Source organism: Canis lupus, chromosome 17 (genome assembly GCF_011100685.1).
Source record: "Canis lupus familiaris isolate Mischka breed German Shepherd chromosome 17, alternate assembly UU_Cfam_GSD_1.0, whole genome shotgun sequence".
NCBI lineage: Eukaryota > Metazoa > Chordata > Mammalia > Carnivora > Canidae > Canis > Canis lupus.
Genome location: NC_049238.1, coordinates 608,373 through 636,160, shown reverse-complemented (window position 1 = coordinate 636,160; position 27,788 = coordinate 608,373). Strand labels below are relative to the sequence as shown.

General features: G+C 57.1%; 1 long non-coding RNA gene across 1 annotated transcript; it reads left to right on the top strand.

The window, feature by feature from the left end:
- The first annotated feature begins 23,163 nt into the window (after positions 1–23,163).
- On the top strand, positions 23,164–24,523 carry LOC119869787. The gene is made up of 3 exons (XR_005371772.1): positions 23,164–23,317; positions 23,803–24,055; positions 24,302–24,523. It is a non-coding gene; the product is annotated as an uncharacterized LOC119869787 (long non-coding RNA).
- The last annotated feature ends 3,265 nt before the right edge of the window (positions 24,524–27,788 follow it).

The window sequence follows — 27,788 nt, the reverse complement described above, 5'->3', positions numbered from 1 at the left end:
GACAGTTTGGGTTTATATTTATCCGCCTCTGCTCCTGTCATCCCTGTTTTTTTCTTCCTGGAAGTCCAGTGTCTTGGATCCGATGCTGTTTTCTCTCATATTTGTCTTCTCTCTGTCACTTTTCCATCTTGGGAGACTTCCCAGCCTTCCTCCACAGATGTGGATGCCACTGCGTCTTTATTGTTTTATTTCTATAACCATCATTTTTCTCTATCCCACTTATAATTCTGTCTCCCTAAGGATGGGCAGTAGACGTGAGTGCGGGTGCCGCCCTCCAGGATTCCCGTTACCCCATGCGGCCCCGAGTGGGGGGCGGCCGACGCTGGCTCTGCTCAGCCTGGGCACCCCCGGCCTCACGCACGCCCCTCCCATCTCCCCGCGTGTTCCCTGGGTGCCGCGTGGTGGGAGGCGCAGCGGCCGGGGCTGCGCTGTCGGTCACTCGGTTTCTGACGTTGTTCTCTTCACCGGGCTTTTTTTTTTTTTTTTTAATTTTTATTTATTTATGATAGTCACACAGAGAGAGAGAGAGAGGCAGAGACATAGGCAGAGGGAGAAGCAGGCTCCATGCACCGGGAGCCCGACGTGGGACTTGATCCCGGGTTTCCAGGATTGCGCCCTGGGCCAAAGGCAGGCGCCAAACCGCTGCGCCACCCAGGGATCCCTCACCGGGCTTTTGACGCATAAGCTTGACGCGTTACCCAGGTCTTCAGGCAATTCCATCCCGACACTTAGCTCCTTTCAGACACATGCAGGACGAGTGTGCAGCTCATCTCCGACTCTGCTGCGCCCAGCGACGAGGTGGTGACAGCCCGCGCCTCTCGTGGATGCACGGAGACCTTGGAAGCTGGAAACTCACTTAATATTTACGGCCCACGCGGTGCGTCCCGTCCACATTCCCTCCCGGCGCTCATCCTGGCTGGTCCATCACGTCAAGGAAGTCCCAGCACAGCTGCGAGCTCGTGCCGCACACCGTAGGCCCGCCCGGGGATCAGCGTCCCGCCCCCCTTCCAGATTTCCACTCATCGGAATGGCTCATCCTGGAAAGCCAGTCGTGCAAGCAGTCGGCACAGCACGTAGACAATGATGGGAAGCTCTCGGCAAATGTATTTCTAAGGAAGGAAGCAAAGGATTTTTAATTTTGAGACCCGTGTAGAGCTTTTCGTGAAAGGGCTTCAGAGCGTTGGGCCGGTAGCGGGGTGGGTGGCCTGTGGCCTGGCCCCGACGGCAATGTTTGCTCGGAGCACATCGAGGCCGTGTGACAGAGGCGGCTGCGGCTGACCCTCCTGCCCCCGAGCCTCGCATAATAGCAGTGGCCATGCTAGGGCAGCGAACACCTTCCAGAGCTTTCTGTAACGGGGACGGGAGCTGAGGGCCTCTGTGGAGCGGCCCGTTTTCCCTTCCGCGTGGCCGTGAGCTGGATGCTAGTCCTGGCCCCTTCCCGGAGGAGGGACTGGTGGTCGGGGAGCTGGGCCTGGAACCGAGCACGGCCTTAGCAGCAGCCGCCCCACGTCCGGGTGCCCAGCCACAGTTTGGATTCCCCAAGCCCAAACTGTGATGCCTCCTCTGGGAAGTCGTTAGAACAACTAACTGGTAAAATGCCTGCGTTGCCTGGAATGTGAAGGAAAATCAACAAATGTAGCCTTTCTCTGTGCTCATGAAGACTGTCGCCAATTGCAGTGACATTAGTCACATCCCAGCCTTGCCAGCTGCCATCACGGTGGCACGTGGACAGTCCTGATGCGGCCACAGGGGCCCGTGCTGACCCTCCTGCCAAAGGACCAGTCTTCCCAAAGAGCCTATCCTTCCGAAGGGCTGTTACCCCAAGGAGCCTGTCTTCCCAGAGGCCTGTTACCCCAAGGACCAGCCTCCCCAAAGGGCTATTACCCCAAGGACCAGCCTCCCCAAAGGGCTATTACCCCAAGGACCAGCCTCCCCAAAGGGCTATTACCCCAAGGACCAGCCTCCCCAGAGACCTGTTACCCCAAGGACCAGTCTCCCCAGAGGCCTGTTACCCCAAAGACAGTTCCTCTCGAAGCTCTATTATCTGCGAGCTGCACTGGGTGAGCTGAGATTTCTGGGATGAGCCTCGAGTCAGAAGAAACACCAGGCGCGTCTGGAGGAGTCGTCTCCTGGTGGTCTTGACACAGTCGCCGAGCAAGTCGGCATCCGTCCGGGTTCTCTACGTCACCACGGCTTGTTTTTCCCTTTGTAGATAATATTTTGTGGGGAGATCCTAGGAGGTGTGTAAAATCGTTATTTACCTAATTTAAACCCAATAATTTTAGATTTTGTGAGCACTGATGATACCGTCAAATGAATAGTTTCCCTTAAATCTTTGCCTCAACTTTGACCACATCAATATTTCTGAGAGTGAATCTGGGTGCGGCATTCTCCAGACCCCGGGTGAAAACGGAGTCACACCGCAGAAAGGCGTTCGTGGTGGTTTTGTGCCCTCTGAGCCCCCTGGTCAGAACTGCCTCGTCCTCCCCGTGCCCTTGCAGCGTGGCCCGCAGGCAGGCAGGCACGGCGGCCCTCGGCGTCCGTGTCTCTGGGTGGGAGGGCTCGTCCCACGGCCCCTCCTCGTCGCCTGGAGCGTTTCCTCGGGGTGAGGGGGGGAGATCAGGCTGGTAACCTGGGAAATCGGAAAAATTGCCAGAGAGGTCTCGCCCCTGATGAAGGTAGGGCCACAGGTGTCTGAGCGCGGCGGGTGCTACGGCCCACTGGCCTGTCTCGCTCGGCGACGCGGCCGCTGCAAGCGGGACCTGGGGACGGCGTCGACGTGGAGGTCAGCCTCTGCTCCCCTGGAGGAAGCCGCACAGACATTCTAATAGGGACGGAAAGGACGCGAGGGGCGCAGAGCAAAGCACGACCCTGGGGAGACGCACATCGTCTGTCGTCGTAGATCATGGGAGGTTGGCGGGGCCGAGGCCGGTGTCCTTCCTACGGGGATAAGCTCGGCCTCACGGCAGGTCACACTTGGCTGCGGCGGATCCCCGGATCCTTCGTAAGAGTCTGGTATGAATCTACCGAGGCGGAGCCAAGGCATCGACAGCTCGCATGGCTGCCCTCGGGGTTCATTGCTTTAGGCCTTGGGGCCCAAGGCAAGTCCGGGGCCCGTTCACGGGCCCTCCTCCTTCTCATGCAGGACTGGCCGCAGCTTATTTTTATTTTTTTATTTTTTTATTTTTTTATTTTTTTTATTTTTTATTTTTATTTTTATTTTTTAATTTTGTATTTATTTTTTATTTTTTTAACTTTTATTTTTTATTGGATATTTTTCTTTTTTAAAAAAAGATTTTATTTATTCATGGGAGACCCAGAGAGAGGCAGAGACACAGACAGAGGGAGGAGCAGGCTCCATGCAGAGAGCCCAACGCGGGACTCAATCCCAGGACCCCGGGGTCACACCCTGGGCTCAAGGCAGATGCTCAACCACTGAGCCCCCCGGGCTGCCCTCTTTCTCTCTTTTAAATTAACATCATTTATTTCCCAGAAACTATTTTATCTGGTGATGGATTTTCAATATCATAAGTTGAGGGGGTTTAGGTATTAGTTGGATGCAAATTCAGTATGAAAGATATTTTTATAAGTACTTTGTAAAATTTCATGAAGTAAACAATTTTTATAAAAAACTGTTCCAAACCTAACATCGTCCTGTCTTGCGGATTGTCCTGAGAGACTCGATCCCCTGAAACTACCGCTGCCTGGGGGTCCCTGGGACGCCCACAGCCGAGGATGCTGGCGATGATGCGTCTGCTTGTCTCCTGCCGGGGGCCCCGGGGCCTTGGGGGCGCATCCACGACTGGGGCGACAGCTGGCCCGGGGCTCTGTCCCCAGTCACTGCCCCCGCAGCGCCCCTGAACCCTGTCTGCCGGGCGTCAGAAGGGACGCTGGCCAGGGAGGCGGGACCCGGTGGGGGCACCGCGTGAGGTCTGCACCACGGTGCCCACGATTCTGATGAGGACACGGGAACACGAGTCTCCAAATCGTTGGGATCGATTTCCGGTCCGATGGTTATAATCCCCCAAATGATTGACTTTGGGGGAGAATTTACCCAGAACTGACACGATTTTCAGGCTTGTTGATAATAGCTGATCTTCCCAATGAATATTTGTTAAATAAGTAAACAGACGGGGTTTCTTTCTCTTTAGGAAGTTGTTCTATCTTATCTGTGAGAACCGAAAAAACTCAGTACAAGGTCTTAAGAATCCAGGACTTAAAAGGCGATCGAATCGGGAATTGCATGATCTCGTCGCACAGTTTGGGAATGACCACGGTGCACCGGGAACTGGCTCAGGTGGAGCAGGTCCCGGGCAAGCAAGGCCCGTGTGAGGGGCGCCATGCGGCCGCGGTGCTATTTTACGAGGATGATTTCTTGTCACCAGAGGGAGTTGAGGTCAGCATCACAGACGTGAGCGATGCATCATTCGCGGGGCCGTGGAGAAGATCCTGCCCTTGCAAGCCCGCACCAGGCTAGCTTTTCAAAACATTCGGATGCTCAGTGGGTGTTGGGAATACACGTCCCCAGAAAGAAGCCCTTGATGCGGGCTGCACGGAGCCCCCCACAGAGGTGACCAGGGGGCCGCCCGTGAGCACGCGCCTCGGGCCACCGTCTGTGGCCCCGGCCCGCTGTGCCCTCCAGCTCTGCTCCAGGTCCCTGCACGTCAGCCTTCCCCGCCCTCGTGGTGTCGCTGACTCCAGGCGCCTGTGGGCCGCTCTCAGCGCTGCAAGGTCCCCCGGCGGCCGCGGGAGGGGCTGGCCGTCCCCCCCCCACGCATGTAGTCCCGCATGGGTAGAGCCTTCACCAGACATTCCCGGGATAGTGCATTTGAGGTCATTTACAAAGTGCTACAGTCTTCACGGAGAAGGTGCCCACTCCTGACGACGGCAAACTCCCCCGCCCATTTTCTCTTCGTATGTAATTCAAGATATTTGAATATTATTGATATTTGAATCCCCCCAAAAAATTGGAAATCCAGATATTCAAAACTACAGAAAAATGTTGAGCGACGTTTCATCGCGTTGCCATAACCATCGACGTGCACCTTCTCGAGTCTCACGCCTCTGGCCTGGTGAGGGTACCTCCCACCACGTAAATGTGTGTTATTATAACAGCGCGCAGGGGGCTGGGGGGGGACACTGAGCCCGCCCTCTCTCATGCTTTCTTGGCTAAAATATACTCACGGGTTTGTCCCCGTAATTACAGGGTTAAATCACTCTGATTGCTCCGTGACATTTCCATTTCGGGGCGTGGCAGGAGATGTTTGGCTCACTTCATATTGTTGAACACTGCGACGGCCCTTTTTATATGTCAGCTTGACGGGGACCCCGACCCCTTGATGGGGAGCCCAGGCGTGGGCTCAAACGTCATGCTAGACATGTCTGTGAGGGTGTTTTGGGGTGAGACGAACAGTGGGATCGGTGGACTTGGAGTAAAGCAGCAGAGCACCACACCCCCCAGTGCGGGTGGGCCTCATCCAACCCGAAGAAGGTCCAAGTAGAAGGGAAGGGCTGATGCTCCCCCAGCTGGGAGGGCGTTCCCTCTGCTCGACTCACTTCACGTGGGGACGTGGGCTTTCTCCTGCCCTCATGCAGGGGCATTGGATCATCCTGCCCCTACGGCCCCGTGGGCGCGTCAGCCTGCACAGTCAAGGGTCCCGCTCCTTAGGACGGAGCTTGTGCATTACATGTATCTGATTATCATCATGTGATGTCATATTGTCATTATCGTATCATCCCGTCTGTCGCATTATTGTGCGATTATCCAGATTTCTAATTTGTTCGGCTTCCCTGGAGAAGCCTGACGCAGGGGATGGGGTGCTCTGGCCCCCTCCCCAGCCACCGCCCCGAACTCCGTGCAGCATCTGCTCCTTCACATAGAGGGCCTCACGTGAGACTTGGAGTGTCCTCCCTCCACCTCCGCAGCCCCACGAGCGCAGGTGCTCTGAGTTTCTTACCTGCCTTCCTTCACGTGGACCCCACTTTCTCTGAACATACTGATTGTTTGGTATCTGGTTTGACGGTCACTTATATGCACGTGTCTATTCCACACAAAACTTGAAGGAAAAATGCCCTTATTTTCAGGAGAACTAGACAAAATGCTCTGCATGCAGCAGGTGCTCGTGAGCATCGCCCAGCAGGTGCCTGGAGGAGCCCAGTCCAGCATCCGAGGAAGGTGACTTTGCCTACACGACTCCTGATAAAGCGCGAGGCTGGTTATTTTTGGAAAGCTGCCCCTAGAGGTACGGCTACCTCGTATAAGTGGATCTGCTTAAGTCTCGTCGCATAAATTCACCCTTGATGGGGCTGCGGCTTACTTGCTGCCACATATTAGGAGACTTGTGAGCTGGAAATATAGCTCCGCGGGGCTAGAGACCAAACACCGAGCACAAGCCCGCACCAGGCAGGTGCGCAAGCCCGCACCAGCGGGCACTGCAGAGAAGCTCTCAGTAGGTCTTTTCAGGTGTGACTCCTGCATGGCTGGTGATGGAGCTAAAATGGCTAAATTTTTTTTAAATTTTTATTTATTTATGATACACAGAGAGAGAGAGAGAGAGGCAGAGACACAGGCAGAGGGAGAAGCAGGCTCCATGCACCGGGAGCCCGACGTGGGACTCGATCCCGGGTCTCCAGGATTGCGCCCTGGGCCAAAGGCAGGCGCCAAACCGCTGCGCCACCCAGGCTGCCCCCATGTGTGCTTTTATTAAAAAATCCATCCCTTGTGAATGAAGGTTAACAGACTGAGAGCAAAACAGCAAACAGCCTGATTATCAACTTTCTCAAATGTGCAAAACCAGTTCTTGTAATCATTTTATGTTTAACAAAGATGTCACATTTGACTCGGGTTGCCTGCAGGGGTTAGCGGCCGCCTGGATCTGAGTGTCGCCAACTCCGCCAGCTCCACGAAGGCACCCGACGCGCAGCTACAACTCCGTGCAAGTCTCCCTGCAGCATCACTGCAGGCGAGAGGCCGGCCGGAGCGCGCCCGCGGGGACAGGACCGTGGCCTGGAGCGGGGGAAGCGGGGGGCTGTGCGCGCTGCCAGGGGCCCCAGGAGCTCCCGTCAGCGCAGACGGGCCTCGAGGACTGAGGCAGCGTCCAGGGAGGGAGAGGACGAGTCGGCGCAAGAGGCGGCCCCGGGGCAGACAGGAGCGCAGGCGGCCGAGGGGAGGCCCGGGCCCTGCAGAGGCCACCGGGGAAGCAGCGGGAAGGCAGGGCCGCGGGTGCACCTGCCCTGGGAGGGGACAGCGGCCGCTGGGGAAGGCCGTGTCCAGACAAACGCGGGGCAAGAGTCTAGAGGTGCCGGCTGATGGAAGCGCACCGCCCCACGGCCCCGGGGCCCAAGCGACAGCGGGATGGTGGCGCCCGGGGGCCTCTCCCCACAGCCTGCGGTCACACCAAGCGCCTCATTCACGTCTGCGAATGGACAAAACCGGAATAACTGAGTTAAGTGAAAAGCGGAGGCATTGAGGAAAGACAAGAAGCAACCAGAAACACTGGCTGAATGTTCGGTACGTGGACGGGCGAGAGCGCAGCGTGGGCCCCGCAAACCTGGGCTCCCAGCCCCCGGGAACCTCCCACGACGGGAACTTGCAGCCCGCGGGGCACGAGGAGGCCTGGGGGCTGGACCCGGACACGGCCTGTGAACTGCTCACCTTTAAGGCGAGTCCCCGCAGACGTCGTGGGAAAACTACCAAACAACCTCCGTGCGCAATAGCGTGGCGCTGACGCCATCCTCTCGAGGACCACGCACGATGTCAGCCGCGGTGGACACACGTCCTCGGGGGCCCGCGGGTGGAGCTGGCCGCCTGCCGAGTACCGGGGAGCCCGACGCCCGCAGCCTCTAGGGACGCGGGGTCAAGCACCCGAGGACCCACTCCCGCATCCCCCGGCGCCGCCCTGACAGCCGTCCCTCCTCTGGGTCGGGGGCCGGTCCTCTCCGGCGGGCTCCCAGGACCCGAGGACGCTCGGTCACGAACCCCGACCCCTCTCCTAGGTCTTTATGTCCGAAGACAGCGGCCCGGTTACTTCACGCAGCTGGTGACACAGGTCGCGTCCGCTACTTTTCAGATTAGAGATAAAAGCCCCGATGCTTTACTTTCTTCTTGTAAAACATATTTTTAGACAAACGGAAAAAAAATGAATGAATGAACAATCTGGTGTTTCCATTCACAAAAATAGATAAATTAGCAGATTTTTAAAAAGGTTTTATTTATTTATTCATGAGACACAGAGAGAGGCAGAGACACAGGCAGAGGGAGAAGCAGGCTCCGTGCAGGGAGCCCGATGTGGGATTCGATCCCAGGACCCGGGGTCACAAAGGTGACGCTAAATCGCTGAGCCCCCCAGGCTGCCCAAATTAGCAGATTTTTAAAGAGATTTGTTTATTTGAGGGAGAATGCAAGAGAGAGCAAGCGAGCGGGGGCAGGGGGAGGGGCAGAGGGAGAAGCTGTGCAGGGGCCTGACCTGGGACGCGATCCCAGGACCCCGGGGCCGTGACCCAAGAGCCGAAATCAAGAGCTGGGACTGAGCCACCAGGTGCCCCTATAAATCAGTTGATTTTAAGATTTTCTTTGGTCAAATATTTCTTTCTAAACACAGGTGGTTCAGACACAAGGTCAAGTCCTGCCCAAACGTAAGGCCCCATCCTGGTGCGTTTATCGGGGATTTAAGACAGTAACTTTTTTCTCTGTTTTTTTCAGGTGAGGAGAGGGAAACAGCAATGCACATAATTTCATATCCAAGTTATAAGAGAACCCACAGCAGAGCCCTCCCCCCGTGTGTGTGCACATACATCACCGTCCCCGGGGCTCCCTGACCCCCCTCACTGAGGACACAGCGAGGATTCTGGTAAAAAGGCCCCTCCCGGGACCCTGGGCCGCCCACGCAGGGCTCGCAGCCTCCAGACCCCAGACGTACGCATCTGCAGCTCGCACGCTCCCCGCGTCTGGTATCCGTTGCGGCAGCCTGAGTGGGAAAGACAAGGCACGGTGCGTGCTTTCAGCCCTAAAATTCTAGATACTCTACTAGTGGGAGAAACTCCTTCCACCGGGTCAGGAAACGTGCTTTCCCTAAGTGTCACGAGGAGACGCAACTCGATGATCCGCGTGCACACACCACGTAGTTCACGCTCCACGCGCAACGTCTGGGCGACGCAGGTGCCTGGAGGCACCGAAGATAAAGGTTCTCTTATTTTGACCTTGATTCTTCCCAAAAAAGAAAATTCTGTGTCGCACAAGCATTTTTACAATGAGCCATTGAAATACTAGCTGCACGACAGGTAGCAGATCCTGTATCTCAGTCCGCTCTCCTCACACACACTGTAGAATGCCCTCGGCTCACGTCTTCACCTGAGATTCTAATAGGGGCGTGACCTATCGTTATCGCTCCAAGGGTTTCATACGAGGCGCCTGCAGAGGACAGGTGGATTTCAGAGAGGGTGTTTTCAGACAAATGAACAAAGTTCGACCGAAAATGTGATGCAAAAATGGAAGTATCGTAGTTATTGTGCAGTTAATTCAAGGATGTTTTAAAGACATTTTATCATTTCTTTATTTTTTTTAAGATTTTATTCATTTATTCAAGAGAGACACAGAGAGAGGCAGAGACACAGGCAGAGGGAGAAGCAGGCTCCATGCAGGGAGCCCAATACAGAATTCGATCTCTGGACCCGGGGTCATGCCCTGGTTAGAAGGTGGTGCTAAACCGCTGAGCCACCCGGGCTGCCCGCATTTTATCATTTTAAACAAAGTATTTAAAGTTGTGCTTGGGTGTGTTAGGAATCGTTCTTGTCAGAAGACGCTCCCGGCCAATGCCCTCTGTGCCCCAGCAGCGTCCTACGGTCCCGGAAGGAGGCCGCGGCTCTGCACCTGCGGCGGGAGGACGGCGTCCGCTGCCTCCTCTCGTCTCTTTTTTTTTTTCTCAAGCAAAGTCATAATTGTATTTATTTTAAATTTATTTATTTTTTTTTTAATAAATTAATTTTTTATTGGTGTTCAATTTACCAACATACAGAATAACACCCAGTGCTCATCCCGTCAAGTGTCCCCCTCAGTGCCCGTCACCCACTCACCCCCACCCCCCGCCCTCCTCCCCTTCCACCACCCCCAGTATGTTTCCCAGAGTTAGGAGTCTTCATGTTCCGTCTCCCTTTCTGACCTCTCGTCTCTTACTGACATTTTTGGGTCATTTTGCCCCAAACCTTCAGCATTTGCAGACAATTCGGTGCTTTCCTTCTCGTTCTGTGTGACGCCGAGAAGGCCAGTTTCCCGGGCAGCAGGGCACACGGAGGTCGTGGGGTTCAAACACCACGGCCCATGGTTTCCGGGTGTGACCCTAGGGCCCCGCGGCGGGTGGTGGGATGCACAGGCCCCGCACAAGCACACAAGGCTGCGAGAGGGTGTGACGAACACGCGCAGGGCTCGCTGGGAGCCGGTGCTTCTGTGCCCGCGGGGGGCGGGGGGAGGATGGCACCCCCTCCTCACCCTGCAGCCGGGCGGGGCTGGAGAAGGGACTCTGCACCCGCTTACCTCTGCTAGAGGGTGCGTTTCGTGCAGATGGGTAATGCTCCCCACATACACCCGGCACCACACCCTGTACGCACACGCGCCGAGGAGGCATCGCCCGTCGGAGGGAGCGGCGGTCACTTCTCCGTCGATGACGCAGACGCAATGCCAGTGTCTCTGTGCCAAGTGTTGCGTGTCCGAATGTGACGAGCTCTGGGGCCCACGCGGCAGGGCCCCGGGGTTGGAGCTTTGCAGGGTTCTCCCGCCACATCCGCCACATTCGCTTTGCCCCATTGTCGCACCCACCTCAGCGCACAGGCTCCCTGTCCCCACCTCTGACCCTGCTCGACTTGGAGACACCATCGCCGTGAAGCAACAGTGCATCGTGCTTCTGATTCGTGTTTCGAGGGACGCTGGGGAAGCTCGCACCTGCTCAGAGGATCGGCTGCGGATTCCTTCCTGTCGGTCGCCCCGCCGCCTGGGGGGTGCATACTTCCCGGGCGACCGTCCCCACTGCCCTTCTTATGAGCGGGACTTGGTCCTCGTAGGAATCCCCGGCTGACCTCGAACCCTGGGCCTCAGAGTGTGAGTGTCTTGGAGACAAGGTCTTGTGGGAGGCGGGTTAGACCAGGCCGCCGGGCTGGCCCCTAATCCATATGGCCCTGTGTGGCCCGGAGGAAGGACACTGCGGCACGGACGGACGATGCCAGGCGTGACAGTCGTCCACAGCCACCAACACGGCCTCGCAAGGGGCCCATCCTGCCCGGACCTCCACTTGCCGTCCCGACCCCTGAGGGCGCGACGTCTGTGGAGCTTCGTCGTGAGAGCGGCCCGGGGTGTTGGGAGGGTCCCCTCTGTCCTTTCTGGGTCCACGCCCTGCGGTCCTCTCTCCCACGGCCGCTCTGAGCAGCGCATCTAGTGCCGTCGTTGGGGGTGACGCATCTTCCTGCCGCGCGTCCACGCCCCCCTCCGTGTCCCTAGCTCGCCTGTCCTGTTTGCTGACCCCCATTTCCTTTTGTACCCATGACACGAGGTGCAAATTGACGTAAGATTTATGATTCTGGCGGTTTTGTTGGGAATCTTCCGCCTTCTGCTCAGTCCTCGGGATGTTTCGGCCTCAGCTCACTACACTTGCCCATAAATATTGCATTCGGTTGACACGCTCTTCCAGCTTCTGGGAATTTCGGTGGGAAATACATGGGACCGTCACAACACCGAGGGACCGCTGGCCGGACCGGGGCTGTGACGCGTCATCTGACTGGCCCCGATCCCCACTGACCCGGGTTTCTTTGTCTTTTGATGACTCTTTAAACTCTTTTCTCCCTAAAGGGCTGGATTATCCGTGTCACCATTAGCTGACTTAGGATTTTATTCTAGTGTAAGTGGGATCTTCGTTACATAAAGACTCTAATTGTTATTGTTCAAAGAATATAATGGTTTTTTTTTAATATTAGTGGAGTCCGCCTAGAATCCAGAAATCACATCACATCTTTCTTTTAATGAAAAATCCAAATGGTTCACTGTCCAGACGTACAGAAGGTCATGAAAAATGACATAAAGGACCCTCCAGTTAATAGAGTTCTACTGTGGGGACCTGAATTCCATGGAACAGACCGCACAGCACCCGGGACCTGCATGACCCGGGGTGCAAAGCCGCTACCGGCGTGGGACCCTTGACCTGTGGAAGGGAGGGCCAGACCCACGGAGCCCCATGCCCCCACCCCCCTAGCCCTGGTCATACCATGGAGCCCCATGTCCCAGCTCCCCTAGCCCCAGTCATACCCACGGAGCCCCATCCTCTGCCCCCCAAGCCCCGGTCATACCCACGGAGCCCCACCCCCCGCCCCCCTACCCCCAGTCATACCCACGGAGCACCGTGCCCCCATCCCCCTACCCCTGGTCATACCCACAGAGACACGTCCCTCCTGTCCCCTACCACTGCCCCCAGCTCCCAGGACCCACCGGGCACCCCCCTCCTGTTGCCCCGAGGACCCCGTGGAAGGAATCGTGCAGGATGCGTCCTTCCTGGCCTGTTCATGGCCTGACGTCCCCCAGGCTCACCCCCACGGCTGCACAGGGCAGGGTTTCCTCCATCAGAGGCTGAGTTACCCGGTTGTATGGACGCGTGCTGCGCAGCCGCTCACTCTCCGTGGGCCGTCGTTGACTTCGGAGTTGGAGTCCCCATGGGCACCTGCACACAAGGTGTGGTTTTTAGGTTAAACTCGCCGTGTCCTGTGTTAGGAATAAGCTGCTCATGCGGTGTTTGCTGTAAACCTTTCAGTTTAAAATGGTTCTGTGGGGGATCCCGGGAGGGGGGAGGGCTCAGCGGTTCAGCACCTGCCTTCAGCCCAGGGCCTGATCCTGGAGTCCTGAGATCGAGTCCTGCGTCGGGCTCCCTGCATGGAGCCTTCTTCTCCCTCTGCCTGTGTCTCTCCCTCTCTCTCTCTGTGTCTCTCAGGAATACATAGAATCTTAAAAAAATAAATAAATAAAATAAAGTGGTTCCATGGAACACTGGTTAGAGCGACGCTAATCAGGAGGATGTAATCTGAGGTCTTCGTGCCCCCGCGGGCCGCTGGCTCTGCTGTCCCTGCCATCCCCGCTGCCCTTCGCCCCCCGGGACTGCAGCCTGTGTCCCAGGCCAGCTCCTCTGGGGCCGCCCGGTCCCACATCCGCACCCGCACTTTGCGCTTCATCTCTCCCCCGAGATGGCGCCTTCCACCCCCCGTGAGTGAGCACAGGAGCCTCAGTGCATAGAACTCCTTCTGTCTGTGCAGCGAGCACCTCGGGAGGTGTCAACTAAGGCTCCAGCTCCCGGAAAATCAAGCCCCTGAATTATTTCAAATCTACAACCTGATAACTGTTTTTCATTCTGTGTGGTTAGGAGGCGGGCACAGGCTTTGGGAATTTACAGCAGCAACCAGACCTGTTCTTCTGTGACCTTCCTACTTTTTTTTTTTTTTTAAGATTTGATTTATTTATTCATGATAGAGAGAAAGAGACAGAGAGGGAGAAGCAGGCTCCATGCAGGGAGCCCGATGCAGGACTCGATCCCTGGACCCGAGGATCACGCCCTGAGCTGAAGGTGGCGCTAAACCGCTGAGCCCCCCAGGGATCCCCCTGACCTTCCTTCTTAGTAAGACATTCTTCGTGCTGACTCCCCTGTGACCCAAAACATGCTAATGGGACTTTTACGGTATTTTTGGCTTTCCTGTGTGCCCTGTGACGAACATTTCTGAGTGATTTCTGAGTGTTTTGTAGGTTGATCCTGAGACGAGAAAGCAAGCACAGGAAGGCCGGGTACTCTGCCCAAAACAACTCTGCCAACTTCAAGAGATGGGATTGAATGCAGGCATTTTGAGAGCAAAGCCCGCAAGTGAGCAAACGCATTTTATGATCCCTTTATGTATGAGAGCTAGAAAATTAAAAATAAAGGGAGCACAAGGGTAACTAAGCATGGCAAAAAGAGCGAATTAGCAGACGGTGATAAAGACATCTTTAGAAGTATTTTTGGAAATGCTGCTTTGATTTGGCAGAGAAATGAAATTTCAATATTCGATGTATAACGAGGACGGATCTATGGTTTCCTCCTCACTATTCAGTCCGCAGGGAAGTACAACCAACCACCTCCTTCATCTGCCTGTGCGGCGTTAGCATCCTTTCAAATGAAAATGAAGTATTAAGTAAAAATGAAAAGAAATCAGTGTCATTCTCTGCAAGTAGGGACAGTTCAAACCTTTAAAAAACACTCTATTGTGTGTTTTCTGGTACAAACTGCCATTCTCAGGAGCTCACTGCTGATGCAACACTTAACCACACAACCTCACGAATGACTCTTCGGCGCTAAAACTTTTACGTGGACTTTACACCTGTTTTCAATTAAAAAAAAAAAAAATCAAAGCTCAGAAATTTCAAGTCCAAGCGCCAAGGCCACACAGCCAGTCGCAGATGGGAGGCGATCTCCGAGCGGCCTGGCCAACGCCGGCACCCGCGGCCTTAAACATCGCGCTGCCTTTCCCGGATTGTAAATGCCGGCATTCGCTGCCGCCCTCCCTCTGGCTGCTGTGAAGTGGCCGCTCTGATGAATTGAGAGGATTCCTAAGGGGGGTTACCGACACAGACCACAGACACACTGAGCTGGGCCTCTGGGCAGGCCCGGCGGCTGCCGCCAGATGTGAGGGATGCAGATGCTCTCGTGCCTGTACCCTAGTAGACACAAGTACTTCCTGAGAGCACAGCGGCGGCGGGAAGGGGCCCCATCTCGGCCCCTCTCCACTGCCCTGGGAAGCACACTGGCTACAGAGGGAGAAGGGGGCCAGGTCCGAAGGAGCAGCTCCCAGCACAGCGGGTTCACAGCCTGAGAGCCGCTTGCGGTGCATGGGGACCGCTCTTGCACCAGCTGTGCTGGGTATCCCGTGGGGGCCTGGTCTGCGCGGTGAGGATGGGAATACTCTGGGCAGCGGCCAGAGGTTGTGCGAGGCTACAAGCTACGGGCTGAGTCTGTGCTGTAAAGTGCTTTCAGCCTTAATGCCGATGCATGCATGTGTGTTATTAAGCTCGCAGAATCTGAGAACCACATTATGCTCTCCATTTAGTACTCGGCTCTGCTGTTTTTTTTTTTTTTAATAAATTTATTTTTTTATTGGTCTGCTGTTTTGTTGATGGTTTCCTTGTCTGTGTAGAAGCTTTCTCTTTTGATGAAGTCCCACTGCTTTCATTTTGCTTTTGTTTCCTTTCCCTCAGGAGACAGACCCAAGAGTTCCTACAGCCGATGTCAGAGATCATGGCCTGTGCTCTCCTCTATAGGTTTCATGGTTTTGGGTCTCACACTTAGGTTGTCAATCCTTTTTTAGTGTGTTTTTGTCAGTGGGGTAAGAAAATGTCCAGTTTCGTGCCCTTGGATGTGGCTGTCCAGTTTTCCCAGCACCAGCTATTGAAGGAACTAGCCCTTTCCCATTGCATTTTCTTTCCTGCTTTGTTGGAGTTCAATTGACCATATGGGTTTGTTCTGGGTTCTCTGTTCTGTTCCATTGATCTATGTGTCTATTTTTGTGCCAGGACCAATCTGTATTCATCACTACAGCTTTGTAATACATCTTAAAATCTGGTATTGTGATAGGGATTGCATTAAATCTGTAGACTGCTTTGGGTATTTACCCCAAAGATATAGATGCGGTGAGACGCTGGGACACCTGCACCCCGATGTTTCTAGCAGCAATGTCCACAGCAACCAGACTGTGGAAGGAGCCTCAGTGTCCATCGAAAGATGATGGATAGAGAAGCTGTGGTCTATGTGTACAATGGAATATTCCTCAGCCATTAGAAATGACAAATACCCACCATTTGCTTCAACGTGGTTGGAACTGGGGGGTATGATGCTGAGTGAAGTAAGTCAATCGGAGAAGGACAAACATTATATGGTCTCACTCATTCGGGGAATATAAAAAATAGTGAAAGGGAAAAAAGGGGAAAGGAGAGAAAATGAGTGAAAATATCAGAAAGGGAGACAGACCATGAGAGACTCCTAACTCTGGGAAACGAACTAGGGGTGGTGGAAGGGGAGGTGGGTGGGGGGTGGGGGTCACTGGGTGACGGGCACTGAGGGGGGCACTTGATGGAATGAGCACTGGGTGTTATGCTATATGTTGGCAAGTTGAACTCCAATAAAAAAACTAAATTTATAAAGAAAAAAAGAATGCTTTGGGTAGTATGGACATTTTCACAATATTGGTAAAATAAAACAAACAAAACAAACAAAAACAAACAATGTTGGTTCTTCCCATCCATGAGCATGGATTATCTATTTTTTTGTGTCATCTTCAATTTCTTTCATTAATGATATTTGCAAATGACATATCCAATAAGGGGTTAATATACAGAATATCTAAAGAACTTCCTCAACTCAATACCAAAAAGAAAAATAATTTGATTAAAAATGAGCAGAGGACCTGAATAGACACTTCCCAAAGAAGACACATAGATGGCCAGCAGACGCCTGAAAAGATGCTCCACATCACTCATCATCAGGGAAATGCAAATCAAAACCACAATGAACTATCAGGTCATACTCATCAGAATGCCGAGAATCAAAAACACAGAAAATAATGAGGACGGTGAGAGTGTGGAGAAAGAGGAACCTTCGTGCACTGTTGGTGGGAGCGCAAAGTGGTGCAGCCATGGTGGGAACAACATGGAGGAGCCTCAAAAAATTAAATTAGAATTACCATATGATCTACTAATTCCACTGCTGGATATCTACCCAAAGAAATGAAAACATTAATGCAAAAAAATATATTCACCCCTATGTTGATAGCAGCCGTATGCACAACAACCAAGAGACAGAAGCAGCCCTAGTGTCCATCCACAGACGAATGGATAAAGGTGTGGAACACACACACACACACACACACACACACACACACAGGAATATTACTCAGCCAGAAAAAAGAATGAAATCTTGCCATTTGCAATATGGATGGAAATGACAGTATTTTGCTAAAAGCAAAACAAGTCAGTCGGAGAAAGACAAATACCACATGATCTCCCTCATATGTGGAATTTAAGAAGCAAAACAAAAAAAGAGAACCCAACCAAAAACCAGACTCTGAACTACAGAAAACACACTGCGGGTCACCAGGGGGGAGGTGGGCAGGCGGTGGGCGACCAGGCGATGGGGATGAAGGAGGCACCTGTCGTGATGAGCTCCGGGCGATGCACGGAAGGGACGAATCACTACACTGTGCACCTGGAACCAATATTACGCTGTATGGTAACGACGCCTAAAGTCCAAAAAAAATTGAAGGAGAAAAAGAACCACATCATGACAGCGGGACAGTTCTTGTGTCCAGTGTGGAGGCAGCTTCTGAAATTATAGGAGAACGTCCACTGTGTGCTGCCCCAGGACGAGGCAGACCAAGGCAGAAGGGATCCTGTATCTTTCACTTTCTAATTAGCCATAGAACCCCGGTTTCTCCACGGAGAGAAATAATCCCTTAAAAGCAGTGATATTTGTACAATAAGTTGAAACACAAGACATCAAAACAACATTAAAATCTATAATTAATAAGGATATTGTGAGCGGAATTTCCATTAAGGCATTGACTCCCCCTTCTAGGTCATAAATCAGGGATGAATTAAACTCCAAGAGAGGAAAGCGGCCTTGGGACTAGATAGTTCAGAATTGTTTACGTCGCCTAAGCATTTACCATTTCCGTTTGCTACTGAACAGTTAGCCTGTCAGGTACGACTACGGACTCGCCTGCTTCCCCGGCCGCGCTGTGGGGCCGGGGGCCTGAGCGCACCGCTGGGATGCCGGGGCCCCGCCAGGCCAGCCGGGGTCTGTTTCAGGCATGAGGTTGCTAAGAGCTCTGCTCAGACATTTCTGATCCTCCCCACAGCGGCGTTGTTCTTTGAACTTAAATAATTAGCACATAAAGGGCAAGTTTTCTGTTTAAAGGGACTGAACACATTCCAGATAAAGTCCCCTAGAAATGACCTAGGTTTCGCGGTGCCTTCAAGTCGGGAAGTCTCTGCCGGGGATGCGCTTTGCTCTCGAGATGAAGGCAAAGGCGTTGCTCAGACGTGGAGGGAGCCCTAGAGACTCACGAGTGTGTTTTTAACCAAGATCATAAGGAAAACTGTTACTTGTTTTCTTGTGCTCATCAGCAGGACACCTAATAATTACCTGAATTAATTTTGTTGGATTTCCCTCTCTGTTTTCAATGTATTTCGGTGCTTCAGACCCTTGACTTCTGCGCAAGCTGAGAGGTGCAGCCTTCGTGGCTTTCGGGGCTTGCAGCTCAGACTCACCAGCGGCAGAGTGTGTAGACCCGGGCTCACCCACCCGCTCGCCCTGTGGCCTTGGGCCCCCGACATCCCTCCTCTGGGCCTCAGCACGATGTGGACATCAGGATTATGTCTGCAAAGATTGTGCTGCTCTGAAGCTTAAGTGAGTGAACGATTGCTGCAGGCACAGCCGAGCGATACGGATGATAAGAGGCAGAGTCTTACCCTTTGCTGTGTCTTTGTCCTCAGAGCTCGGAGCCTAGAACATCAGACAAGCCACGTTCACCTTCCCTGGACACCGCAGATTAGCCACCTGCACGCGAGCTCGGCTTTCCAGATGCAGGAGAAAGAACTGGCATCAGTGGCAGGTCGGTCAAGCTGACGGGGAGCAGGTGCCCGGGATGCAGTGATGCTCCTCGGTCTCTTTTGCTGGTTTGGTGTCTGTCACCAATTTGGGCAAGTTCTTGGCCTTTCTTACTTCAGATACTTATTTCGCCCCCTTCCCACCTCCTGCTCTGACCACGAGCACGTCCCGCCTTGTTCCTGGGCATCTGGGCTTCTGTCTTCACCCTTCACTTGCTCTTTCCATTTCCATCCAGCAGGTTGCTGTTGAGCTGTCTTCAGGTTCACTGATTCTTTCACTGGATGCGTCCTGTCGCCCGCTGAGCCCGAACTGGCACTTTCCTTTGTTCCTGCTACAATGCTGCTCACTCTAGTGCATCCTTCTTGTACTTTCGTGTACACACAGTGCCTGTCTGCCTGCTGACGGCCCACGCGGCCCTGCACCTTGTACTTTCCCCATCAGAGACCCTAACACATTTGTCACAGTTGCCCTACGTTCCTCGTATGGTGACTCCAACTCTGCCGCTTCTGGCTCTGGCCCCCGTGACCCCTGCGCCTCCTCGGAGTGAGGCTTCTCCTGCCCTTCCACCTGCCTTACGCATTCTCGATGGAAGTCAGATGCCCTGAATCCGGCCACGGGAGCTGGGGTGCCTCGGCCTTCAGTGGGAGGGTGGGCGCCCACCCGCGGAGTCGCTGGGCCGCGTGTGCCAGAGCTTTGCTGCTCCCTCCTCCCCGCGGTCTGCGTCCTGCCTTCTGGCTGAGCCCACTGTCTCCGTGCCGAGGGGCTTGGTTTGTAACCTTCAGGCTGGCCCCTGCCCTCCAGCAGGTTGTGTGTTGGGGTGTGGCCTTCACCGGTTTCTGTCCCTCCTCCTCCAGGTCAAGACCTCACTCTCAATCCTTCTCTGGCCACCGTGTCCCAGATCTGATTCCTGACCCCTGAGGATTGTACTTTTTGCTTCTTTTATCTCTCTTCCCCTCGTAGGAGGAGGTTTCCATATCTCCCTAAGGTAAAGTCTCCCCCTGGGGATACTGTGGACGTGGTCGGGAGGGTCACTCCGTGTCTCCTTCCTCCTGCCCCAGCCCTGCCAGAGCCACAGGCCACAGGAGACTCTCCCCATTAGGCTGCTCGGCACCCACCGCAGCGGCTCTTGATCAATGCAATGCGTGTTTCCACCACCGTGGCTCCCACTGGCTTCTGGACAGGTGAGCAGCCCCCAGCTGCTGTCTCAGAGAACATGTCCATCCTTGATCTCAGGGTGGGGTGTGCCCCGTGACCCTGGTTCTCTGAGGATTGACACCTGTCCCCACACCTGGGATGTGGGGTCTGCACCAATGGACAGGACGTGTAGCATTTTCATGAGACCCAGAGTCCAACGCCAGAGCGCTAAAGAGAGAAGAAACGTCAGCAAGTGGTGAACAATTAATTAAACTACGTTGGGATGTGCTGCCCGTGACGGACCGCAGTGGACGCGGAGAACGCCAGCAGCATCTGCTCTAGGCAGGTGGTCAGGGCAGGTTTTGGAGGAGGTCTAAGCAGAAACCAGAGGAACAGATGGACCTGGTTGTGGAGAGGGGGAGGAAGGAAGCGATTCTGTGTGTGGCCCCCGATGGCACGGGCTGGAGATGGATTCTCGATTAAAGTCCTCACACGGGGACTTATTTTGGTGACACTATTTGGGGCTGAATTGTCTCCCTCTAGTTTCATTCACCGGTGTTCCCGGCATCTCACACCATGGCCATATTCAGGGAGGAGGCCTCTAAGAGGGGATTAAGGTAAAATGAGGTCATTGGGTGGGCCCCTGGTCCCATCTGCCTGGTGCCCTTATGAGGGGAAGTCTGGACATGGCCACACGCGGGGGGAATGCCAGGTGGGCGTGAGACAGCTGCCCACGGGCCAGGGGAGAGGCTTCAGAAGAAACCACACCCGCCGACGCTGATGTCAGGCTTCCAGCCTCCAGGGCTGGGAACACGTGTTGGAGGAGCCACCCCGTGCGGCATTTCAAGATAGAGGCCAGGGCTGAGTGGCGGGGACTCGGGTGCGTTTGTGCTATATCAGCCACATGGCAGGAGGGACGTCCAGTCACCTGACAAGGGATCCGGAGCCAGAGGGCGGGTCCTCCTGCGTTCCCTGTGCTTCTGGTGCTGAGTCCGGCAGGTCCAGGAGCTGGAGAGGGAGCACCACGGAGCACGGAAGCAGAGACGAACTGGAGGCTGACGTGTGGGGTGCAGGTCGCAGGGACTGGGGGAGGCGGGGCCTGTCCTGGGACGCTGCTGCTCTCCCAGCTGTGGTCGGCCAGGAGACGCATCGAGGAGAGGCCCTGCCTGCGTCTGGGGCAGACTGGAGGACACCCCCAGCTATGAGCCCCTTTCAGGGGGTGGTGGAAGGGGAGGTGGGCGGGGGGTGGGGTGACAGGGTGACGGGCACTGAGGGGGGCCCTTGGCGGGATGAGCACTGGGTGTTATGCTAAATGTTGGCAAATTGAACTCCAATTAAAAAAAAAAAAATCCCTTTCAGGATTGCATCATTCTCCATTTTACTATGAGACGTTGACCTTATTGATTAACACACACATTCTGGTCTTAGAAAAGTTGGAGATTTTAGCTACGAGGCTGCTTTTCGAATGAAGTTACTCACGGCCAGGAAGAGGCCCTATGGTCCTCGTGTGAGGAGCGCCGAGATGCAGGCCCCTACGGGCAGACCTGGTGACCGAGGAGTCGCTCCCTTGCATCGGGCCGGGGGCTTCCCCTGGGCGGAGAGCCATGCGGGCCCGTGCCCTGCTGCGGGGGTGGCGCTTGGATTATTAAGACCAACGGGCGGCGGGGGAGCCGTGTGTCTCCTCACCTTCGGCGAAGAGCAAACCAGCTCAGAAGGATCCGGAATTCAGTGGAGAGGAGAACCTTTCCAATGGGAACCGGGACCCGAGAGCACTGCGGGCTCAGTGGGCTCTGGTGACAGATGCCAGGGCCTCCCCCGGTGCCTGTGTGGGGTCAGAGCACTGTCTCCCCACGGAGGACCCCAGACGCCGGAGCTGCGCAGCTCTTGGTGACCGGTGCATCCTCCTGCGGGCGTCACGGGGCTACGCTCAGTGACGTGTGTCTGTTCCTCCGAAATCAGGGTTTCCGTCGACTCAAAAAGGAACAAAAACGAGCCTAGATTGTGGATATGAAGCCAGAGGCACTCACCGGGCAGGACGTGAAAATGCGTGCAGTTTGTGAGCTGCCGCGGGCACCCTCCTCCCCTCTCTCCCGCCTCCGGGGTCGGGGAGCCTCACCCGCTGCCCACGTGCCCGGTGGTCGTCGGGGTGGAGTGGCGCCGCTGAGGTCACCACTTGCCGGGGGAAACCGCATGTTCCCTGCGGGATTGTGGCCAGGGCTCCGGGCTGTGTGTGCCGCGTCACACCCAGGCTTCCAGCCGCTCCCACACGGTCTCCCCCATGGTTGTGCTCGGGCTCCCCATCCTTGGGAGGCGTCGGCGCACGTCCCACGACCCGTCTTCGCAACCAAGGCAGGTACGTTGCTCCCTCTCCAGGGCTGCTGCTCTCAGCGCCTGACCCACGCGGCACAACTAACAACCTCACCACCGCAGACTTGGCCAAACCTCCCGTTTTACAGGCGAGCAACCGGAGTCCGGGGAAGGACAGCGGCGCACCCAGGTCACAGGGCCAACCCCGGGGGGTGCACGCCTGAGCTTGGCTGTCCTCTGGGTCCGGCCCCCACCTGGACAGCAGCTCGGGTCTCCCGGGAGGCCGTGATTTTCCTGCCAGGGCCTGTGTGCGCCGGGGTCCGGGGGGACACAGAGCCCGGACGTGCATCCGAGAGCCCGTGTGCCCCGGGGAACCCAGCCTTGGGTTGGTCCCAGCTGGAGGGTGAACCCCTAAACACCCGGAGAAGGTCTGCAGCAGTAAACGCGCCCCGAAGCCGACCTACACGAGCTCCTTCCGGGGCTTCACCCTCCGACGACATTCCGAGGACGATGGAGGGACACCGCCTGCTGCACGGGAGGCGCCAGCCGTCAGGCCTTGGGCACGGGGCAGCGCTGAAGCCGAGCTCACGCAGCGACCGTGGTGACGGGGCGGCCGAGGCTGCGCTGAGCGTGCGGCGCCCGCGGGTTCTCAGCTGGGGACACGCAGGCCTCCTCCGTGAGGTTCTGCGAAGCTGGTTACTCGCCTGATGAAAATGCGCAAAGCACGAGCCGTAGCGGATTCGCGGGGAAGCAGAAGCTCGCTGTGCGGGGCTCGCGGCCCCCTCCCCATAGGGGGGATTGTGAGCTCTCCCAAGCCCTTGTTAGTTTGTGCTGCCTTCCTCCTTCACAGGAGGGGGTTTCCGTGCTCCTTGAGGCGCCCTCGGCAGACCCTAAATGGATTTCTCCTCTGGGATACAGTGAAAACGGCAGAGGATGCGGACGTACAGAGGCGAGGAGTAGGGATCATGCAGGGAAGGTTCCTCTGGCTTCCAAGCAGAGCCCCCGCCCCCCGACGCTGCAAGGTTGCCATGGTAACAGATGGGCCACCTCAGAGCTCCGTGCAGACGAGGCGGCCGCTCCCAGGACCCCCGAGAAGCCCCACGCCGTGTCCCCCGCCGGCCCGGGGGCAGCGGGACACCCAGCAGGACGCTGCCAGCTGGAACCATGACTGTCTATGCAGCAACCTCTACATGGACCTACGGCTGGGGAATCTGTCGAGCAGAGTATGGGGTCGGCGCTTTGCATGGGTCACCCTTCAGGACCCCCATTCTCCTTAGGAACCCCGTGAGTGGGTGCAGCTCACTGTTGCTCTGAGACTTCGGCCTGGACTCCCCGCACGGCTGTAACATCGTCCTCGGGTCGTACTCGTCTGCAGGCCTCCAGGACCCGTGTAGGGCTGCGGCTCGAGTCCGAGGGCCCAGTGGGTGCCTGGGGGTGGGACTGGCTTTAGGACACGTGAGCTGTGGGGATGCAGACGTCCCACCGAGCCAGAGTCACTTTGAGCGACGCCTCTCTCAGCAGAGGGCTCGTGTCTCCCCCTGAGAAGCCACCCCAGCCCCCACGTCCAGGGGGGTCCTTGCCTCTCTCGGAGCAGGTGTGCGTAGGGTGAAGAGTCTGGGGGGAGGACGGGGTTGGGGTGGCTGGAACGTGACCCGTAGAAGCTCCATACGGGCCACTGAACATCGGTTGAGCTCCTGCTGTATTCCAGGCCCTTTAATAGATGCCCGTGGACAGTGGCAGCGGCGCGGGTCCTGACTTGGAGCGGTGGGCAGCACGTGAGGAGCGGTCAATCAGCCACGAGTAAGGAAAGTGGACGGGTAGGGCCTCCCGACGGGCCTCTGCCATCAGTCTGTGGGACGGGTGCCCAGGTCGAGGACAGGGACCCCGCTCGTCCGCCCCTGGAGCGCCCCCGGAGCTCAGCACACCTGCTCTGCAGCCGGGAGAGATGTGGGCCTGATGCGGTGAGGACGCCGGCCCCCTGGGCAGGGAGGGCACCCCGCAGGCTAACCCACACCCGATGCACAGGCCCCTGGGCTCAGAACGGAGGAGCCTGAGGGCCTCCGGCCCCACTGGGGGAAACACACGTACACGCATCACCGGCAGCCAGACTGTTTCTGCCTCTGGAAATTATCACCGGGTGGAGTGGGAGCTAAAGCATCGCCGCAGACTCAACCCTGAAGCCATGTCCTTGCGACCCCGCTGCCCAGGGGCGTCGATCACGCCGGGGTCCATGCCCGAGAAGCGTCCAGAGCCCTGGTGCCTTTGAGGTCGGAGGCCAGGAGCGTGTTCACGGTGAGGAATAGGAATGATCGCTTCCAAAAATCGCCAAAACTCCCAAATACCAGCATGACAGGTGGAAAGAGATTCCACCTAAGGATTTTCAGACATCCAGGCTGTTGCAGTTTCTGCATAAATAAAGAATTCTATTGAGTGACTCCCGGGGCTCGTATTTCCAACGATGCGCTTGCGTGTTTTACCGCAGTTGCTGCCAGTGAAAGTCAGGCCGTGCCCACGGGTATGAATCACTCACATCAGCCCCTCGATACGCGGTCGCTGATTTTCAAGATCCTGTTGGTAAACGCCGTGACGTTGTATCAAATATTCATATAACCGTGATAGCTAATCCACAAACTAGTTGTAACGGGAGTGAAAGCATCTTGCATTACGAATAACCGACTAAAATAAGACTTTAAAAGCCAGGAGGTGTCACCTCAAGGGTTCCAGCTGATAAAGTACAAGTGAGGTCACGATCGCGTCCCAGGGCTTGCGCCACAACGAGGGGAACCATCTCCTGCATCCAGAGCTTACTGCCTGTGGGGGGAGGAGCAGGGGGAGGCCGGTTCTCCTGGAGACATGACGCCCTGGGAGCAGGTGCCAGAGGCGGCCACCCGCTGCGCCCGTGCACGGGGCTGGCCGCCGCTGGCTTTGCAGCTTTGTCTCACCTGCCACCATCCTGGCGTCGGGCCCCATGCGGCCCCAGGGCTCGTCCAGAGCGGTGATGCGCCGAGGGCAGGGGTCCCTTGCGTCCGGCTGAGACGTGGCAACGGCCGTTCAGACGGTCCCACAGCTCGGAGAGGCCTCGGGACGCTCCGCCCTTGGCTCCCGGCGGGTCGGCCTCCGGAAGGAAGGACGGGAGGGCAGGAGGCCAGGGCAGGGACATGTGGGAGGCTGAGCTGCAGGCACAGCACTGGCCGGGCCCTGCCGAGCTCCCCGGGCAGCTCCCGGAGCCGCGTCCTCGGTGGTCGGCCTGCTGCGGGCCCAGGCCGGGGATGAGAAGCCTGCGGCCGGGTCTCTGCCCACCCGTCACCCCCAGGCTCCTCCGCCCGGAGCACCGCACCCTCCCAACTGCCCCCAGCGAGGGAGGTAGGAAAGTAAGGATCCAGGATCGAAACTGTGGTCCTGGATCCAAATTCTCACCTCTACTGGCCCCCTGGCTCTGTGTGATCATGAAGCAAGGACCGTATGACCGTACCCTGGGCCAGCAGCGCCCCTGCGGCCTGTGGAGGCGGCCGTGTCGGGTGCCGCCCTCGCCCCAGGGTTGAGGGAGCTTCTCACGCGCACTGGCTTCCCGAGACATCCCGGGACCGCTCCTGAGAACTCGGTGCCTGACGGTGTCTGTGCTCACGTGACGCTGGCACCGCGGGCCCCGGGGCGGCCTCGGTCACGGCGGCTCCGCTCAGCTTGGCGGACGCTGCCGAGAGCTGGGGTGTCAGATTCGGGGACCCCCAAGCCCAAGGATGGAGAGAAGTAGTGCGGCGGCGCCCCCAGAGGAATGGGGCGAAGCAGCTGGAGAAGCAGCTGATGATGACCCCACGTGGCACAGAGGGGCCTCTCCTGCGGGAGGGCGCGTGGCCCTGGGGTGCAAGTCCTCACCGGGTGCTCGTGCCGGGCTGGCTCAGCCTGTGGGGGGAGGGGCTGCTGTACCCCGAGCCTTTCCCAGGTCAGTGCACACAGGCCCATCGCCGGCGGCCGGGGGCGCAGGACGAAAGCCAACAAGAGTGAAGAGGGCGGTGGCGGAGCAGGGCCACCTGCAGACACCAGCAGGGTGGTGGCTTACTCGGCCTTCTCCGCCTCAGTTCTCTCTCCCTTTATGGCGCCGCTCACGTTCAGGATTCCCAAGGAGTTTGGGGTCAAGATGTGGGGGCTGGGATGCTGGTGAAGGTGGAAGACCGTCGAGGCACCGGCTGCCGCGGGGGGTCGCTTTCCGTCATCCCCGTCTCTGTGCAGTTGTCCTGCTGCGGACGAGGGACTGGGTCCCACGGAGGCCGATGGCCGCGCAGCTCACATCACCCCAGTGCCCCGTCACTCAGCCAGGCGGGCCGTGAGGGCACGTCCGTGACAGGCAGGGCCTGGCACAGGGTTGTCTCTGACGTGAACAGGAGGGCCGTGCGTCCCAGGGCCGCGGCCTGCCCACGGCTTGTCTGGAGCCCCGGGCGGCAGGCAGCCACCTGCGCGGCCCCGTCGGCCCCGGGCGCTCTGCGAGCTCGGGGGTCCCCCCACCCCTGGCCGGCACCACACCTGCGGGGGCCACTGCCCCGCGTGGTCTTCGCTTGCCTGCGGCTTCTCGCGGCCTCCCTGTCTGGCCTCGGTGCTCAGTGGTGGGGGCTCTCCTGCGCGTCGGGCCCACCGCCCGCCGGGTCTTTATCTGTGGAGCCCCCGTCTGCCACCTGCCCGGCCTCACGTCGACCCAGTGAACCGCCCCTGGCTGTCCTCTCGGCCTCGGGACCAGACGGCCACACACCTGGGCTCTTCCCTGGTTGCCAGCACAAGTGCGCTTCTTTCTGGGAAGCTTCCCCTCCCAGCTCCCTTTCCAGTCGCGCGGGTGCCTTATGCAGACCAGGACCCTCTGGGTCCTCATCCCCGGGGACAGGTGTCCAAGTGTCCACCCCTCTCCCCCCCCGGACAGGTGTCCACCCCCACTGACAGGTGCCCCGGTGTCCGTCCCCCGCTGGACAGGTGTCCAGGTGTCCACCCTTCTCCCATTGGACAGTTGTCTAACCCCCACCCCTGCTAGACAAGTATCCAGGTGTCCATCTCCCCCGCTGGACCAGTGTCCCGGTGTCCGTCCCCCACTGGACAGGTGTCCAGGTGCCTGTCCCTCTCCTGCTGACTGGTGCTCCGGTGTCCGTCCCCAGCTGCACAGGTGTTCAGGCTAGCAGCGCTGCACTCATTCATGTAAGGTCAGGGCCCTGGACACTCTGGCTGCGGTGGCCCCGACACAGCCCCGAGCTCCGCTGGCCGCCCAGGGCACCGCACGTGCTCACTGGGCACCCGGCCGCGCGTCTCCAGGCCCGTGGTCCTGCTGAAGGGCCGTGGAGCCCTGTGAGGTCCAGGCCTTGTCGGCGGGCAGTCACCTGGGTGTGGCGGCCGCGGCAGGGACAGGGACACTGCGCTCACGTCCACACCAGGACGGTGGCCGGAATGCCCGAGCAGGAGAGCGAGACACTTCGTCGCCCTCAGAGGCCTTCTGTGCAGAGAATTTAAAAACTGAAGTGAAGAAGCAGCGGTAGGAGGCCCGCGGCGTCGTCAGGCCGGCCCGGGGGGGAGGAAGAGAGACAGAGACACAGAGAGAGACAGAGAGGGGGACAGTGGCCCAGTGAGATGAGGAGACACAGAGACACAGAGAGAGACAGAGAGACAGAGATGAGGAGAGACAGAGACACAGAGACAGAGAGCGCCCAGGGGCCGCCGTCT